A 5,855-nucleotide genomic window follows, 5' to 3' on the forward strand; every position below is an offset into this window, starting at 1 on the left:
AGTTCCCCAACGGTTCTCTGGAGTCCTGAGAAGACAAACGAGGAGGCTACGGCTGCACATGCGCAGAAGGAGCGTGGCGTCCCCTTCCCAGAGTCCAGGCGGTGAACCTCACCTATTTAAAACTACATTTCCCATAGGCCTCCGCGTCTACATTTCAAGTCACTCTTGGCCTTTCCGCGAAAGCGGGAGGACGGTGTTCTTAAATCTCTCCTGCCCAGGGTCTTCCGAGCCCGAAGAGGTTAAGGGTTAAGCCTGAACTCTGCTGTCAAATGCAAAGGGTAATCCGCTATTGGCTCCCCGATTAAAATAGCCTTTTTTTTCATAAGTCATTTGGAGGTAATTGGGGAAATTTGAATACGGATTGGATATGGAAAATATTAAAATATTGCTTAGATGGTGTGAAAAAAATTTGGAGTTATGTAGGAAAATTGACTTTGTAAAAAGAAAAAGACATGATGACTGAAGTAGTTAAATTATATAGCTGTAAAATTATAATTTTACAATTTTTCAACCTGGGACCTCCACCCTGTTCCTTTACAGCCGCGGGACCCACCAACCCCTGAGCCCCATCCTGGCACGCCTGGGGCCCAGTGTGCAGATTCTACTGAGGGTCTGCACAGGTGCTCCAGGGGTGGATGTTTATAGGAAATCTGTTGGGTTTTATACATTAACATTGCTTCTTGCTGAATTCTCTTATTGTTTCATAAATTTTTGTGTTAAATATCTTGGATTTCCATGCACATAATGACAAGTTTGCTTGCTTTTTGCTGACGTTATAATTCTTTGTCATTCTTTAGCAAATTCCAGATAAAAAGCACAAGAATGCTGGTTAAACTATATTAAATCAATCATAATAGACTTTAACATAAAGATCACGAAGGAGAGAAAGTGGTCACAACATATGTCATTTAACAAACATTTATTGAAAACTGACTGTACAATCGACATCATTCTAGGTGCTGGGATAGCAACATCAAATAAAAGAGAGTAAATTCCCTACCCCCATGGAGTTTATGATCAGGGTTGTTGTGGGGCCTATTAGTCAGGGTCCCCTCAAGAAACAGGTGTCAGTTGTCAAGAAACCATGGGACACTTGAGGAGAGTCTAATAAATAGGGCTCTAAAAATGTGGGTAGGGTTAGTGAAGCATCCTGTAACTAGTGTTGGTAGAGAGTTATTATCACCCCCAGGGCTGTAGTGAGAGTAGGTAACATTATCAGAACTTAGCACAAAAGGCCACCCTTATGAGAGCTGTGGTCTTAGGAAGAGAAACATTGTGAATGCCCATTACATGGCTCAGCACGGAGAGCCAAAGGAATAAATACCCAACACCTCACTTGTTCTCTTCCCTCTGATATCCTATCCTCTGTTAAGCATTTATAAACCCCATTCAATACCTAGTATTAGAATTCCATCCACATATGTCTCTTCTAGACCTTTTTGTCACCAATTTTCCAGTCTTATTCTTGTTTAGCCCCCTACTACCTGTCAACTCACTGAGCTACTGGACATAAATCAGTATAAATCGAAACTCAAGTACATGTCAGTTCTTCACAAAGTGAACTAAATATACCTCTTAAACTCTACCCACTGAGAAGATTTTTTTCACCACACGTTTCAGAACCACCCCTAAGTGAGACTGTAATTGTAGCAGCCATAATTTCCAATGATGCCACCATACACTGTAAACCCAGTTTGAAGGAGAGTTGATGGGTATGTGGCCACAGGTCTCCCTTGGGGACTTTTGGGGAACGTTTAATTGTATATTCTTGTGACCAAGTTATGAGGAATTTTGTCAAAGGGACCCAGCCTTCCCTTTAGTCAAAGCCTCCTGTCTATAAAGTAGGATATATCAAGGATTTAGAAAGAGAATCTGAATCCCTGTTGTGGTGATTTGTGTTTGTTTTTGCCCACAAGATCCAGAATTTCACATGTATATAGATATATCTCAAGAAGCATCTTAGTAGAATACCCATCTATTTCATTTCAATGAACTTCATGATCAAAGAGCCACCACCACCACTCCCTTCATGTCACCACAAAAGATGGCTGCACATGAAACACTCTAAGAGTTTTAAAAAACATTTGTCAGTATCCCATTAGAGAAAATACATATTTCATTGGTATGAAATGCAACATGGGCTGCTCCTGAGTCCACAGGGAGTATACTCATATTGATTAATTTGAGCCTATCCAAACATAATTCATCCTTTCTAATCTAATATGGTAAGGGTCCACCCCCTATGTGCTACCTAGTTTCTGCTTTATTGGGCAAGATCTTGAGATCCTTTTGTGTTTTTGGTTTTAATTTCTGGATTTCTTGCAATTTTACTCTGAACATAGCTGGTTTTTTATTCCCATTATGGGCCTGGAGCCAGTAAGGAAGTTTGGACAGGGCCTGAGGATAGTGTGTATCTCCTTCAGGGGTAACTTATACTAGGATCACCCCTTAGGATTTGGAGAGAGAGAGAGTGAGAGAGACACTGTCAGAATTCAGTTACTCTTCACTTCTTTTTCTAAGCTCCTCAAAGCAGTGACTTTTAGTATACCTTAAAGGCCTTAAAATTGCAGAGAGTGTGGCAGGTACAACAAACTTGAACTGTCTAATAAGCCTCAAAGCTGTGCAGAGGCAAGTGTACACCTGCCAGGCAAAGTGCACAGAGTATAGATCTGTTCTGATCAAGTAGTAGTATATGTTTGACCATATCCTTCTCCTCTGATAATAACTTTGGGCTTCCTAGATGCTCGGTAAATCCATGTAAGTGAAGGAATACAATTTATTCACCTTAATCTTGACCTCACACTGAGTCCATTCTAGCAGTAATTGGGGGAGGTGTACTTACCTGGCATTCACCCTCATATGGGTAGTGATCATTTTATAAAATATTGAGGAACTTAATCTCCCTCTTGAAGATATTCTTGTATTCAAGCCTTATCTGAGTGAGTAATTGAGGCAATCTATTAAGAGCCCCAGTATATTGGATCACTTTTCGAAGTGTTCAGACACCTCCATCTGGGAACTGTTTCTCTCTATGCCTGTCAATATTAGATTAGTTTTATCTTTTTAGGGTTTCATGCAAAAGGAATCATACAGTGTATTTTTGTGTGGCTTTTTTTTCACTCAGGATAATGATTTTGAGATTCATCCTATAGTTGAATACCGGTAATGAAGGAACAGCCTCACACAGGGAGAGACAACTGCTTATGAAATCAAGGGAGACTCATTGTGCCCAATGAGTTCAGCTATATCTGAATCCAAATACATGTAATCATTCCAATTTCCAGGTTCCTAGACTTTCCCGGTAAATGTCCCAAATCTCATCTAATACACCTCCCACAAATTGTGGATCTAATAGCTATTGTAATTTTTTGAAGAAATAATGTCCAAAACTTCCCAAAGTTGATGAAAAAATGTTAATTTACACATCCAAGAAGCTTACTGAACTCCAAGAAGGATAAATACAAAGATATAGTTTTACCTAGACACATCATAGTCAAACTGTTGGAAGCCACACACAAAGAGAAAATCTTAAAAGAAGAAAGAGAAAAACAACTGAACATGTACAGGAGAGCATCAACATAAATAATATCTAACTGCTCATCAGAGAAGATAGACCCTAGAAGGCAGAGAAATGGCATATTCAAAATACTGAAAGAAAAAATGGTAACGAAGAATTTTTATCCAGCAAGACTATCCACTAATTATAAAGGTGAAATAAGGACATTCTTAAATTTAAAAGACTGGAAGAATTTCTTGATATCAGAACTGAATTGTGAGAAATACTAAAGGAAATTCTTTGCGCTGGAAGAAAATGACATCAGACAGTACCTCGAATCAGCTGGAAGAAATTAAGAGAGCCAGAAGTAATAAATTTCTGGGTTTTAAAAAAAGAACCTATAAATATATTTTCTCATTTCTTCTGTTAAATTCTTTAAAAGACATGAGATTGTACAAAGAAATAATTGTAACACTGTAGTATTGGTTTGGTAACATATATAGATATAATATATATAAAAATAATAGCACAAGAGGGGAAAGTAATAGAGTTACATTGGAGGAAACATTCTATATTTCATAGGAATTAAGTTAATATTCGTTTGAAACAGACCATAGTCAGTTAAAATGCATACTGGAATCCCTAGCACAGACACTAGGAAAATAGCTCAAAAATAGTAAAAAATATTCAATAGAGAAATTAAAATGATATACTGAAAGATTTATTTAGCACAAAAGAAGTTAATAAAGGAAGGACAGAGAACAAAAAAGCCTGAAGACATAGAAAACAAATAGCAAAATGGTAAATGTAACTCTGATCCTATCAATAACTGCACTAAATGTGAATGGTCTAAAAAAACAATTAGAAGACAGAGATTGGGAAAATGAATAATAAAGCAAGATCCAACTATATGTGATCTACAAAAGACACATCTTAGATTCAAAGACAAACAGAAGTTGAAACTAGAAGGATGGAAAAGACATATCATACAAATAGTTACCAAAAGATTGCTAGAGGGTTGTATTAATACTGGACAATGTAGATTTTAAAACAAGAAATATTATTAGAAGCAAAGAGGGACATATCCAAATGACAAAATGTCAATACATCAGAAAGATATAAAAATTATCAATGCTTACAAATGTAACAACAGAGCTTCAAGATACGTGAAGTAAAATTTGACAGAAATGAAAGGAGAAAGAGACAATTCAACAACAATACTTGGAAATTTCAACTGCCTCCTGTCCATAATGGATTAAAGAAGAAAGACAATCAGCAAGGTTATAAAAGACTTGAACAGCACTATCAACCAAATTAAATTAAGTGACGTGTATAGATCACTGCACTCAATGACTACAAAATACACATTCTTTTCAATAGTACATGGAACATGCTCCAGGATAGACCGTGTACTCAGCCATAAAATAGATTCAACAGATTTAGCAAGAATGAAATAATATAAAATATGTTCTCCAACCACAATGGAATGTGAGCTATCAAGAATGGAATATATCTGGGATATCCACAAACATTTGGAACTTAAATGACATCCATCCGAATAATACATGAGTCAAAGAATAAATTGGAACAAAATTTGAAAGTACTTTGAAGTGAATGAAAATTTAAAAAATAGAATATCAAAGTCTATGGATGTGCCTAAAGCAGTACTTAGAGAGAAATTTATAGTATTAAACACCTATAGTGGAAGAGAGGAAAGTCTCAAATCAATAATTTAAGTTCCTACCCTAAGAAAGGAAAGAAAGGAAAATAAACCCAACTGAAAACAAGCAAAAGAAAGGAAATACAAAAGATTAGAACACATGTCTGTGAAATACAAAACACAAAAATCAATAAAACCAGAAATTGGCTGTTTACCAGATAAAGTTGACAATCCCTTAGCTAGCATCCCCAAGGAAGAGAGAAGAAAGAATTTACCAAAATCAGAAATTATAAAGGGCCACCCACAGAGAAATTAAAGGATTATAAGAGAATATTATGAACAACTTTATGCCACAAATTAGACAATTTATAAGATATTGGCAAATTCTTAGATCCAAATTTCCAAAACTGACTCAAAGAGAAATAGAAAATCTCCATAGATCTGTAACAAACAAGAAAATTAAATTAGTAATTAAAACCCTTTCAGGGAAGAAAAGCCCAGATTCGGATGACTCAACTGGTGAATTCCATTGACTATTAATGAGCAAATAATCCCAATCTCCCACCATCTATTTCAGAAAATATCGAAGGAGAGAGCTGGTCTCACATCATTCTATTAGGCCAGAGTTACCTTGATTTCAACGGCAAGTGAAGACATCACATGCAAAGACAAGACCACTATCCCTCATGAATATAAATG

This window comes from Equus caballus, unplaced genomic scaffold, assembly GCF_041296265.1.
Source record: "Equus caballus isolate H_3958 breed thoroughbred unplaced genomic scaffold, TB-T2T haplotype2-0000519, whole genome shotgun sequence".
NCBI classification, from domain to species: domain Eukaryota; kingdom Metazoa; phylum Chordata; class Mammalia; order Perissodactyla; family Equidae; genus Equus; species Equus caballus.